The sequence below is a fragment of the Pseudophryne corroboree genome, chromosome 9, assembly GCF_028390025.1.
Source record: "Pseudophryne corroboree isolate aPseCor3 chromosome 9, aPseCor3.hap2, whole genome shotgun sequence".
NCBI classification, from domain to species: domain Eukaryota; kingdom Metazoa; phylum Chordata; class Amphibia; order Anura; family Myobatrachidae; genus Pseudophryne; species Pseudophryne corroboree.
Genome location: NC_086452.1, coordinates 347,989,844 through 348,004,615, shown reverse-complemented (window position 1 = coordinate 348,004,615; position 14,772 = coordinate 347,989,844).

Here is a 14,772-nt window from a genome sequence, read left to right as displayed (position 1 = left end):
ATTACACTGAATATTACAGGTTCAGAGTGACTTTAATTATATTTTCTGAGCGAGGAAAGGTAGACCGCCCTTAGAGAAGAGGCAAAGTTGCATGTGTTCCTCTGTTGTGTTTAGTCCCTTCTGGCAAATGGAGGCGGCTTAAAAAAATGATGCACTTTGAGAATATGGTGCATGCCTGTTACATATAGTGTGCATACGCTCAATTGTAGCTAGAGATCTGTCCTCATTAAAACTGATGTATGCAAATGAGGCGCCAAATATTACTTCTTTGAAGTCCCAGCTAACAAGCAAGATAAAAGGGATGAAATTTAACCCTCTCGTTTCAAGTCAACATAAGCAAAGCTATTACCAGTTTCTGCATCCTGACTGCTGTATTTCCATTTTAGCAGCCCCGAGCTCATGCTGAATCTGGAAAGGGAGGAGTGAGGGACCTTTCATCTTAATCCCATATCGCTCCCTATCACGTCACCCTCTAGTCAGATTTACCTCCAGAGGAATATTACTGTCAGAAGATAATTTACAGAAGGGATCTTTAAATATGGCTGCCCGCTGGGAATTTTTGAAGCAAATGCCTTATAATTGAGAATAGGTTATTGGTTGATATATTTAACCCACTTTTTCCAGAGGCGAATGTAATGGATTTTTGTGGGAAAGAAAAGGGTTTTGTTTTTAAATCTGAAAAAATAATAATAATAATAATTGCTACTAAATTAATATATGTACTGCATATCGTGTGTACTTTACTATTTAAAGCATAACATACTGTATTCACAATTTGAATGCACATTTAATAAGGATGTTGTGGCAAAGTGTAATTTACAGTGTCTTGTGTTGAAGAGCAGTGAAATGCTATATTATGTTTTAAGTGCACAGTGTTACTGTGTGTATAGAATGCTCATTAAATGTGTCCTGCACATTTTATATGTTAGTGTTGGAATTAGGTTGTGACTTAGTGTGTCCTGTTAAACAATATTTAATGTGCATTGTTGTGATTAGTATGTTGTGTTGCAGAGTGTGATGTGTGTGGTCTATGGATCGCTGGACTTGCAGCAGTGAAGCATCAGGTTTAATTGGTGCTGAGGAGAGGAGGTTTCCATAGCAACAACACATCCCATCTCTGCAGTGCGCTACTGTGGGGTAGGACACACCCCGGAGTGAGGGATGGGGAGAAGGATAGAGAAATGAAGGAAGAGAAAAGCAGAGAAATGAGAGAGATGCACAGAGAAAAGAAGATTGAACAGTGTGAAGAACTGGAGGGGACTAATATACATTAGAATGATATATATTAAAGAGCAAAGCAATGGAAGCAGCAGATGGAAAATGTATGGCACACATATAATATGTGAAGGAGGAAGAAACAGCACAGGAAGAAAGGGGAGGGCCAAAAGGGTAGATAGATGTAAAAGGTAAAAGGAGAATTCCACTTCCCCCGCATGCCCTTATTGGCTACAGTATATGTAAAAGAATTATTAGTGTATGTTGACTAAGTGGTGCTCTCCGCTGCTCTGATTGCTCATTTGAAAGGCTGATTGATTTGTGTAAATACTGGAGGGCACTAATGTATTCTTCAATGGAATTGGATTTCTATATAACTTACAGTATGTACAGCTGCTGTCTGTTTTCTACTGTATATATAATATAACATGCCATCTCTATATCATTAACTGCTATCCATTTACAATGCGTATATAGGCTTGCACATACAGGTGACAAGTTTGTACAGATAAATCTATCAATGTGGCTTTAAGTGCTGCCGTCTGTCACTAATCAGGATATATGAAGATTAATACTTCTTCAGCATGTGCAGGAGGGAGGACAGGAGACCTGCCACCAAGACGGATAGGGGGGAGGCAGAAGGTGAGGAAGTTGATTGTAAATCACATACTAGATAAGCAAGGTCTTGCTGTCACCATGCCACAAGTCAGAGTCCAACACAGGGTGTCCATGACTGAGGGAGTCAGTGTGGGGATCCCTACAGAAAATGAGGATTCCACTCTAGAAACACAGATATTAAGAATGTGAAAAACTAAACCCGATGGGTTGTGTTTCCTAAGCCAGTTAACGAGCACCTGTTGCCATGAAGGAACATACTGTATATTGATTCATATGCAAATTATATTTGAAGGCTTATTCCCCTTTTATGTTTTTTTACTAGCATTTTAGAGATCACTATAGGTTTATGATGTTTTCAAATGCAGTAAATAAAACAGAAATAGAACAAATTATCTTGCGACATATGCTAACGCTACTCAAATAAAAACATGCACCAGCTTACATAAGTTTTACATTAGTTATATATCTTAGAAAAACATAGGTGGACTGGTGGGTCCAAGCCTTCACATATGTTTCCAGGCATGCGTCTTCACTTTGCATTGATGAGAATGGAAAATGCAAGTAGACAGGGCCAGATCTACCATTAGAAAGCTTTAGGCTAGTGGTTCTCAACCTCAGTCCACAAGTAGTACCCCCAACAGTTCATGTTTTCCAGGTCACCTAGCAGTTGAACAGGTGTATTCATTACTCACTGACACATTATAAAAGACCCACAGGTGGAGCAAATTATTTCACTTGCAATCCTGTGAGGAGACCTAGAAAACATGAACTGTTTGAGGTACTTGAGGACCGAGGTTGAGATCCACTGCTTTAGGCAGTTGCCTTGGGGCTCCGGGATCTGGGGGGTGCCACCTGACTATCACAAAATTAAAGATGTCTCTGAGAGAGGCATCCTTGTCAAACTTAATGTAAATGGCGGCTGTTGAACTTCTAAAATGCCACCTTCACACTTTCACCTGAGGGTCTGGAAATCACGTATTGGGGTGTGGGTGGTGGTGGGGGGAGCAGTAAACTGAAGTTTTGCAGTGTCCCGAAAAAAATTTTCAGTGTCTGTGCAAGTAAGTACAGTGTGATCAAAGCCCAAAATAATTTAGCAAAGCTCATATTTAAATATGTAAAACGGGTGGTAACTGGGCAATAGGAGCTGTTGACCAATAGCATTTTCATAGTACTGGTTCCATGGTCCCAAGTTTAGAGCTTGTATTGAGTATCTTTCTTGTCTCCTGAACCCCCAAGTGCAACGCATCCTGCCACACTACACGAGGAGCTCAGATTATACCTAAAAATGAAAAGCAATAACTAATTTTCACTGGCATGATTAACTACAGCAATCAGGCCATAAAAGATCATTCTAATTACTTCAACATCTAAGGGTTAACGTGCTGCATCACTGGGCCTGTGCCCTCTATTGTGCGCAGGTTTAAACCAGCTGGCGCGTGCATAGGGGAATCTCAGCTTTGGGATTTTAGTTCAATTGACATGGCAAAAAAAATAATAATTAAAGGTAGTTTATTTTAAACATTTAAAAAAAACAACATATAATTATTACTTCAATCAATTTAAGAGTAAAGCATCTTGTTCTGATTCAGTTATTGCCATCCTGTGATGGCAAGGACAGAACAGGTATTGTTTTTACTCCAACCAGTACAATGCTATACTTACTTGCATTAGCTCCACCTGCTGCAAAAGACTATGGGGTATATGCAATTGCGGTTGAATACCCGAAATTGTCGAAAAACTGGACTTTTTCGCCAAAAAAAAAAAAATCGACAATGCAATTCAGTACTTTCCGTCAAAAAAACGGACTTTCAATATTCGACTTTTTGAAATTCGACATTTGTCAAATTCGACATTTCTGCAATGGTACAAATGCAGCAATTTGCCAAAAGTATATTCAATTAAAGTTTGGAAATTCGACAACAGTGCTTTTAGACAGTAAATTCGTTATTTTCAATCCGCCACACTTTGGTGGGTGAAACTAATAAAAAAAATTTAAAACATGTTTTTTTTGGTGTTTTTTTTATTGGTAATAGCATATCTATTTATATTAGAAGGGATTAGGTACTTGGTTTGTCTATTTTGGAGGCACAAGTATTATTTATATATTTTTAAAAATATTATTATTATTTATTTATTTTTAAATGGAATGGTAAAATCCCGAAAAAAATGGCGTGGGGTCCCCCCTCCAAAGCATAACCAGCCTCGGGCTCTTCGAGCCGGTCCTGGTTCTAAAAATCCGGGGGGGAAAATGACAGGGGATCCCCCGTATTTTTTGCAAAAAATACGGGGGACAAAAAGCGTAGGGGTCATACGGCGTAGGGGTCACCCGTATTTTTTACACCAGCATCGGGCTCCACTAGCTGGACAGATAATGCCACAGCCGGGGGTCACTTTTATATAGCGACCTGCGGCCGTGGCATTAAATGCCCAACTAGTCACCCCTGGCCGGGGTACCCTGGGGGAGTGGGGACCCCTTCAATCAAGGGGTCCCCCCCCAGCCACCCAAGGGCCAGGGGTGAAGCCCGAGGCTGTCCCCCCCATCCAAGGGCTGCGGATGGGGGGCTGATAGCCTTGAGAAATTTGAAAGAATATTGTTTTTTCCAGTAGTACTACAAGTCCCAGCAAGCCTCCCCCGCAAGCTGGTACTTGGAGAACCACAAGTACCAGCATGCGGGAGAAAAACGGGCCCGCTGGTACCTGTAGTTCTACTGGAAAAAAATACCCAAATAAAAACAGGACACGCACACCGTGATAGTAAAACTTTATTACACACATGTCGACACACACATACTTACCTATGTTCACACGCCGACCTCTGTCCACTTGTCCAAGTAGAATCCACGTGTACCTGTGAATAAAATTATACTCACCTGATCCAGTGTCCAGGTTATAATCCACGTACTTGGCAACAAAAAAAAACGAACACCCAGACCAAACGGACTGAAAGGGGTCCCATGTTTACACATGGGACCCCTTTCCACGAATGCCGGGACCCCACGTGACTGCTGTCACAGAAGGTCCCTTCAGCCAATCAGGAAGCGCTACTTCGTGGCACTCACCTGATTGGCTGTATGCGCGTCTGTTGTCAGACAGCGCATCGCACAGCTCCCTCCATTAGTTTCAATGGTGGGAACTTTGCGGCTAGCGGTGGGGTTACCCGCGGTCAGCCGCTGACCGCGGGTGACCTCACCGCTGACGCAAAGTTCCCACCATTGAATATAATAGAGAGGCTTTGCGATGCGCTGTCTGACAGCTCAGACGCGCATAGCCAATCAGCAGAGTGCCAGGACGTTGCGCTCGCTGATTGGCTGAAGAGACCTTTCTGTGACAGCAGTCACGGGGGGGGGGTCTCTGCATTCGGGGAAAGGGGTCCCATGTGTAAACATGGGACCCCTTTCAGTCCGTTTGGTTCGGGTGTTCGTTTTTTTTTTTTTTGCCAAGTACGAGGATTATTTTAAAAGATCCGGACACTGGATTGAGGTGAGTATAATTTTTTTCACAGGTACCCCGGATTCTTCAGTGACGAGGGGGGCGTGGCAGTCGGCGGGTCAACATAGGTAAGTATGTATGTGTCGGAATGTATGAAATAAAGTTTTACTTTCACGGTGTGTGTCTCCTGTTTTTATTTGGGTATTTTTTTTCCAGTAGAACTACAGGTACCAGCGGGCCCGTTTTTCTCCCGCATGCTGGTACTTGTGGTTCTCCAAGTACCAGCTTGTGGGGGAGGCTTGCTGGGACTTGTAGTACTACTGGAAAAAACAATATTCTTTCAAATTTCTCAAGGCTATCAGCCCCCCATCCGCAGCCCTTGGATGGGGGGGACAGCCTCGGTCTTCACCCCTGGCCCTTGGGTGGCTGGGGGGGACCCCTTGATTGAAGGGGTCCCCACTCCCCCAGGGTACCCCGGCCAGGGGTGACTAGTTGGATATTTAATGCCACGGCCCCAGGGCGCTGTATAAAAGTGACCCCCGGCTGTGGCATTATCTGTCCAGCTAGTGGAGCCCGATGCTGGTGTAAAAAATACAGGGGACCCCTACTCTTTTTGTCCCCCGTATTTTTTGCACCAGCACCAGGCGCAGAGCCCGGTGCTGGTTTTAAAAATACGGGGGATCCCCTGTCTTTTCCCCCCCCGGATTTTTAAAACCAGGACCGGCTCGAAGAGCCCGAGGCTGGTTATGCTTTGGAGGAGGGACCCCACGCAATTTTTTTCCGGGTTTTTTCCGTTTTTTAAAAATCGGATCAAAATCCGTCAAATCGGCCGTTTTTCGACAGCGGGACTGTCTAATCCATTTTCTATTGAATATGGTAAATTTCGGCACCCACTTGCCGGAATTCGATGGTCGAATTGTGTCGAATTAAAAAACGGGTGAAAAATTGCTGCGATTCGCCGCTAATTGCATATACCCCTATGACTGCCAGTGTTGCTGTCACTCAGACTTCCATGTTGGATTGACCTCGCCTTCCACCAATTTGCTACAGATAGAGGTGCGCTAGACTCACTTATTTGTGTGTTGACCCTAAATTTGGTTCCGCCTACTAGAGACCACATTGCAAACTTTTGTCCATGGCAATATAGTTATTCACCCCTCCTGACATGCATTGATAATGGGATTAAAAAATTAATAACTAAGGAGGATAAAATACAGGCATGATACACAGTATACTGATATAAATTTGTGGTACCCTGCAGGATCCCTAAACAGCCCAGTAGTAAGGCCTGCATGCTGTAGATAAAAGTACAGGACTTCCTGGAGATAATGTATGCTGGTGCCTTTAAGGATTAGAGGAGGGGCGGGACCTACCCGGGGGTTTGATTGACAGACTGGTGAGAGGAGACTGGATTGGCTGGTGGAAGAGCAGGAAGAGGCGGATTTTGAGGACTCAGTGAGGAGTGTAGCAGCATGGAAGGAAGCAGGAGAGTGAGCTGGTAAGGTGACCAGGCTGACAGGATAAGTTGCCACCACTGACTGCACTAGTGATTGGTGGCTAGCAAGGAGAGTGCTGCGGGCAGAGGTTCCAGTGACACAGCCAGCCATACAACGCCGGGTGTGGGCGACACCCACGGGAGAAACGGAGCAGAGTTTGGGAGTTCGGTGACTGCGCGACCCGTGGAGCGCCTCGCAGACAAGGAGCAGCCGCGTGCGCAGCGGTGAAGACTGCACATACCGGTGAGACACCACATTTTGGAAAGAGTTGGGAAAAGACACTGATAGTCACCACACCACGTGCGTCTGAGACACCATCGCAACCCCTATGGTCAGCACCTGTGAATTAGGACCACCCCTGCTCATTTACTCTGTTCCTAAAGTACTAAAAAAGGGGTCCACACAGCCCTTACTCCACTTGCCTACCTAACGGGATAGACTGACCAGACCAGATTACGCACCCCTCCCTAGACCGGGACTGTATCCTCATTGGAGAGCTACAAAATACTGACTCTCTTGTAAGAAGAGGGGAGAGGGGCTACTCAGGAGGACTATTAGCCCAGTTGGGAGTTCGCATATCATTACTTACACTGATTTGTGGAGAGACAGCGCCATCTACTGACTGTAATTGGGATGAACCCAGTTTGTGTGCAGATATTTACCTGAACCAGCAGCAGGTCTCCTGCATAACAGATGCCCCAGAGAGAGAGTTAATAACTGGAAAAGGATACACGTTGCTCGAGAGATATTTAATGTACGCAAGAGGACGCCTCAGTAATCTCCTGTGCACAGGTCAAAAGACAACCCGGGTTGCTCTGAACATACCTCACACCATTGGGTACCCAATAGAAACATAATTTGGTGCATCAAGGTCATTAAGAAATACGTGAAGTTAGTATTGAGGTTAGAGAAGTATTGTATTAATATTGTGGTTTTGCATGCAAAGTGAGTGTTGATTGGCAAATAGCGTTGCCATCCAGTATTAGTGGTATTGCTGCGGCTCGTCCTAGTGAATTGTTATCTACAGAACCTAATGGGCTGGTTGGTCCAGGGTGAAGCAGCGTATCACCCATATTTGGAAAAGCTGTGGCCGACCTAAGTGTTTCATAAGTGTTGATGCAATTCTATGTCGTTTTGGCGATAACTATGTTGTACGCGTTCTATAGCTAGAGTAATAGTTGTTTACACAAAAGATCATTATCTGCAATTGACATTCAGGCACACAAAAGTATATTAACTGCATTTGATATTTGAGATTCATCCACAATTAAATAGTTAATAAAATAGATGCAGCTGGAAAATTGTTTCCGGGAATGAGAGGAGGCAACTACACTTCAATGAAAGGAATAACAAAGTACCAAGATTCTCCAGAGTTGCATCCAGCGAACGGAGGTAAGGAAAGACTCACCCGGTCACCACAAATTCAAACTGACAAAGTGTGTAGAAATGATCAAGAAAAGAGACAATTAGATAATCGGATCCCTGCTGGATCCATGCTACAAGTGTAAACTGGGAGAAAGAGAATCTGTGTTTTTGTATTGCCAAGAATAACGTTAAGTGTTCATAGAGCAATAGAAGGAAAAGTGTCAAAAGAAAAATCTGTCAGTGTGTAGTATTGACATTCAGCGTGTCACCATGACTGCCTCAAATAATCTATAGTGATGGCAACTATGCAATTATTGACTACCAGGCTCAATAGCCACACAATTCTGCAATTTTCAGGCTGCACTAAGGGACTAATTCACAGTGAGATGCACTGTAATTCTGCAGTAGCACAAGGTCCGTTCTGAGCATGTGCAGAATGGGGCTTGCGTTGTTGCCCATAGCTCCTCTTTCCTATTGAGGGGAGTGGGCAGGGGACGGGGAGAGGCCTGCGTTCCCAGAAACAGGGGGCGTGTTAGCCCCATTTACTTGGAGTTTTCCTGGCCTCACAGCCCCTGCTTCTGTTGGTCAGCTGAGTAAGCTAGACCTTACTCAGATGGCCATCTGCATGGAACATCATGATTGATGGCGGCAGCAGTGTTGGATCCCAGCTTGCGATGTCAGTCACAGTGCTGGGATCGCAGATACATGCAGGGGACGTCTTTTCTACTGATATGTCTCCTGCATGTCCCTCCTTTTATTCGGATGGAAATGCAAAGCTGCTTGCAAGTGGCTTTGCATTTTTTTTCATCTCTGAACCACCTCCTAAATGCTTTATAATGTTTTCAACTTATTGTTATCCTGAGCCAAGTGTAATCTAGGGCTCTGGTGCTGCTGCTGGAGGGAGTGGCCACGTGGAACAATAGGAAGTTATTGATACGTATAGTCCCATTGTCAAGTTTCAGTAATAACCACATTCGCCCCACTATAATTAGAAACACTTCTTCTCCTTAGAAAGGCCTGGGCCTGGCTATGTGCCCCTCAAAATGCTATGAGAGTGAAATGGACTAGTGGACAAAATTATCCAAATGTATTTCCTACAAGTGTTTTGGTTCATTATTGTGTTTTCAGTTTTGTTAATGTAATAGTCACATAAATGCTCGTTCAGTAATTAGCCAAAAATATAAGAATGCTCATTCATACTGTAAAAATGAATCAGGAACCGGATAACCTTTAAATTCACCCAACCACCCTGCAAGAACTGTAGGTCCTTTATGAGAGCAATCTCATATACGTCCTGTATTCAATCCAATTATCACCATATAATAGAGGGATCAGTTGCTGTCTAGTTAAAGTAACTTGTGACTTCACAACAACCAGACCAAGTGATCCACTGGGGAACCTGTCTTGAAAAGGCTTGGGAAGCTGGGATTCAAAGCAAGTCACTGGTCTGAGAAGAAGATTCCAGGTTTCGGTGAAAAGAAGGTTAGCAGGGAACACTACGAGCAAAAAGAGAGGTGGTCCTGTCTAGCTGCAGAGACTCTCTGGATCCCAAAAATAAAAATTGTGTCTTAATCAGTCGCACAGGATATTACTTTTATGTATCTCAAAAAAGAAAGAACTAAACCCCAGTATATCAATTTCAATCATTCACCTTGGGGGTGCTAACACCAACAGATACATAAACAACATTAAGGAGAAAGAAATAATTGCCTTTTGTGGTGCACAATCCCAGCCAACCATAAAACAGATAAATTGTGGCTTCTGCAATATAATTAAGCTGCATGGGTTTGCTGTTGCTAAAAGCCTTTGATCCACAAGCTGCTTTGAGTATTGCATTGACTGTACACAAAGTGCTCCCAAGCTAGGATAAAGTAATTGCTGTGGTCATGTCACTTGTAGTCTTGCCTGGAATGCATTTTGATCTGTGGACTTTCAAGTACACGTGGTTCATGGTCACCTTCTAGGTTACCTAGGTTCCTTATCTAACTGTACCCAACAATATCAGCATTGTGTTTGATACTTATTATAATTTTGCACTGTAAATGCAGATTTGTTATGTGGGTGAGAGAAGCCAGAGGAGCGTTTTGTGAATAGTCTTCTGCATTGTCTTAACGCTGGTGTCTGTTGCTGTAATTGGACCGTCGGACTAATTCAGATATGGTTGCAATGCGGCTATTGTACGCAAATCGGTCGACAATTTCATACTGCGCATGTGTCTGAGCCTCAGTGTGCATGCGCAGCGGCTGAACTGAGTTGATGGTCACACCAAGGTATTAGTCGCAAAGTGCGTGGCAGGAAGAGAGCGTTTGGGGGTGGTAACTGGGTAACTGGGAGTGGTCGGGTAAATGCAGGCGTGCCATGGCTGTTCAGACAGCGTTTTCTGGGAGTACATAAATTAGCAGTTGTGATCGTACTTGGCACTGGGGAGCCCTCTGCGTCCTGGGAGAACAGCTCAGCCTGAGTGTCTTCAGAGGCACTCAGACTCTGTGACATGACCTGATCTGCGACCATGGTACAAGTGTATCAGCAATTATACGCCGTCAAACACCCTCGGTTCTGGCACTGTGCCGGATTATCAATTTTGCTGGATTATCAGTGGTATTGGCGACAAAGATGTCGGCGGCATCCTGATCCCCCCCTCCCCTGCAGCCTAGTTCTATCCAGCATGCCTCCCACAGCCAAACTCCAACCCTGCAGCCCGACTCCACGCCCCACAGCCAGACGACACGCTCGCAGTCTAACTGCCCGCCCGCAGCCCGACTCTCTCCCCCATGTGACCCCTCGCACCAACTATCTAAACCCTCCCGTAGCCTAACTACCATCCACAGCCTAATTTCCCCTGGCACCTAATGTGTCCAGATTAAAAGAGGTGCTGGATAATCGAGGGTCTACCTGTATTTATCAAACAATATTTTGGGGCTACCAGCAAATACTAAGGATTCCCTGGATGTACAGTATATATGGGTGACCGGAGCAGATATTGGATACATTCTGCAAATGTTACTGGGACAGGTTACTCTCTGCTCGTACCTGCACAATGCCCAGTGGCATCACAAGGGGGGAGCAGGGGTGCGACCTGTACCCGGGTGTCACTCGCTGAGGGGTGACAACAAAGTGCCTGCTCCTGCTCAGTGACAGGAGCCGGGTGCTGCACTATAACATAACGTGCAGCAACCCGGCTACTGTCACTGTGTAGGAGATGGCACTGTAGATACGCTAGTCTCCGGGGGCAGCCCGCAACTCCCCGACCTCTGGAGTGACGGAAACAGGGGTTGGGCACTTAGCCACGCCCACTCCAGTGAAGCCACGCCCCCTTTGCACCCACGGCCGTGCATAAGAGGTGAGTGACTCCTCTGGTCGGGCCCCTAGGCTTCCAGGTATTTTTGGCCACTTCGGGCACTTTAATCTTTTACACCATGACAATTGAACTTTGTGATACAGAGCTTATACCATCAGTCACACTTTTAGTATTCACACAGACGATAGCCTGTTAAAATAAAGTCTGCTGACCTCTTGTCTTACAGTGTAATCATTCTTCCGTTTCTTTTCTTTTTTTTGAAATGCCTAGTGCGCTATTGTATTGGTCCACTGTTACCCCCCTCCCCACTGTCTCAAAAAAACCTCAGCTAACTACGAGTGTGCAATACAAATATAGGAGCACATTATCCAAATTTTAAACATGTCACTATGCAACAGGATACTAAAAAGATCAAACTATAGCCATTATTTATGTTTTATTTTATTTATTAACAGTCTCTTATATAGCGCAGCATATGCCATTGTGCTTTATAATTGGGGAAACACTGTCAGGGTGCAAGCACAAGGGGTGAGGGTTCTTGTAACAGACAGAGCAGAGGCTGCTGTGTTCCTGCTCCCATCAAGGTACCTGCCCCTTGTGCTTGCACCCCTGTCACCCACTGCCTCTACTTGTCATACACTCCTTGTCATACACTGCCTCCCCGTGTCACTCACAGCCTCTACCTGGCACCCTTTGCCTCCCCCTTCCTTCCGCTGTCATCCTTTGCCTTCCATTATCACCCTCTGCTTCTATATATCAACCTCTGCCTCCCCCGTCTTAAGCTGTCACCCTCTGCCTCTCCCTGTCACCCATTGCCATGTGGCATATTGTGAACTTGGGTTGGGATGGTGGAGGGGGGCCCAAATTACATTTTTGCACAAATGCCCACCACTCACAAGTTCCACCACTGCACCTAGCACTGTTGGCCAGGGATGGGGAGGATGTGAAAGTGAAGAAATACAAAATGTGAGGATATGTGTGGATTGCTCACAGGGGATGTATTACATAGGAAAGCTTGGGAAGGTTATGTGGCTGGTAATCTGATAAGCTTTTCTGAAGAGGTGAGTTTTCAGGGAACGCTTGAATGTTTGGAGACTAGATTAGAGTCTTATTGTACATGAGAGGGCATTCTACAGAGTGGATGCACCCCCCCAAAAGTCCTGTAATTGTGATTAGGGGCGGCTAATGAGTGTGGATGAAAGACGCAGAGCTTGTGCAGTGCGGAGATATTTTAAGATAAGCGAAGAGATGTAAGTTAGTGCAGTTTGGTTAATAGCCTTATGCGCATGTAAAATTATATTATATTGAATACGGTAGAATACAGGTAACCAATGGAGGGACTGACAGAGCGAATCAGTAGACGAATGGTTGGCAAGACGATCATCCCCACAGCGGCATTCAAAATGGGTTGTAGTGTTGAGAGTGTGTATTGGGGAAGACCAGTAAAATGACTATTGCAATAATTAATGTGTGAGATAATGAGTGCATGTATTAGAGGTTTTGCAGTATTTTGTGCAAGATATTGTCGTATTTTGGATATATTTTTTAGATATATTTTTGAATGTTGATATGGTCTGAATGTCAACATGGACAAAATGTCTGTTGGAAATAATGTGTCCACAGGTGTTGATATTACGGAGATATATAAGCACAGACCAGTGGATGACTGAAACAATGAACAGCCCAGTTACTTAGCCAGCGGTGTTGGTTTATTGAAGTATAACAGGTAAAGCCTTACTCACTGTTGTATACACATCAGTGATGGCAGAGGTCGAGCTTGCCAATATTTGATCTTGCAGAAGATCTTTTCTGTGACTCAACTTCCACGCTGGTAGTCTCTAACTCAGATACATCCTGAACTGCTGGCATGTCCAGTGACACACCCTTGTGCTACATAACAGTTTCCAACTTTTCTTCAAATTGTGTTGTTTCTTCAAAGACAGTATCTTGTGATTTAACAAGCAATCTGGTATTTGAATTCAATAATCTGTAACGTTTACTTTCATGGTAATAGCCAAGCACGATGCAGGTCTCTCTGCAGCTAAGTATGGAGACATGTGCCTCCACCATTAGCACATCACAGTCTCACCATACTAAGGAAGGATCTATAAGATGGCTGCAACAAGTGCAGTAATACATCACAAGGGAGGACAGACCACCCTTGGTCCGAGTGCTCAGCATCTATGCACAGTGCAGGAGGGCACTGCTTTTTATTTAACAATGTCAACACTGTCAAAATATCAATATTGTGACTGTCAATAGGCAGAATGTAAACAGTCCATTATAATGTTAGGGTATGGCTGTAGTTAGGGTTAAGCTGTGGTTAAGGACAGGTAAGGGTTAGGATAAGATTAGACTACAAACACCTGAAAATGCTATTTCCATGTGCAGCTTGTCGACATTCTGTGAATGTGGTCATAGGGGGTCATTCTGACCGGATTGCACGCTGCTGTTGCAGCGCAGCAATCAGGTCAGAAGTGTGCATGCGCCGGCGCATGGCTGACAGCCGACGGCTGTCGTTGCCTTGCGATCGCCTCTGCCTGATTGACAGGCAGAGGCATTCACTGGGTGGGAGGGGGAGGCACGGCGGCATTTGGCCGCCGTTTTGTGGGCGCGGTCACGATACAGTGACAAACAGTGGTAAGCTAAGTTTACCAATGTTTGCTAAATACAGAAGGGAGGATATAACACTTTTAGTGAGTGCTAAAAGGGTTATGTCTCATTTTTAAATAGAGCCTAGAATGTTTTCTAGCTGATGCAGACACAGGTGACTAACTGGATGCATATAGTAGACTCATCACAGCAATGACTGGTGGTAGACTAAAACAAGGAACTGCTGTAGTAAAATGAAGCCAGGTTATGCAGGATAAACACAATGGCAGAAACAATACAGGTTGGCAATGCTTTGCAACAGGATATAATGCAATCCAGGAATGTAATATTGACAAAGATCCAGGAATACAGATAATTGACTCACATGGCAGCACATACTGTAAATAAAAATAAACTAGGAGATTTCTTATTATCTGTACCACATAAAGCAGAAGTCTATCTTGCGGATAATGAGGGTCATTCCGAGTTGATCGCTCGCTAGAAGTTTTTAGCAGCCGTGCAAATGCATTGTCGCCGCCCACTGGGGAGTGTATTTTCGCTTTGCAGAAGTGCAAACGCTTGTGCAGCAGAGCACCTGCAAAATCGTTTTGTGCAAAACAAGATCAGCCCAGTAGTTACTCTTCGTGTGCGTTGTTTCTAACGACGGAGGGACGGCTTTTGACATCACACCCGCCTAGCCACGCCTGCGGATTTCTAAGCACTCCCCGAAAACGGTCAGTTGACACCCAGAAACGCCCA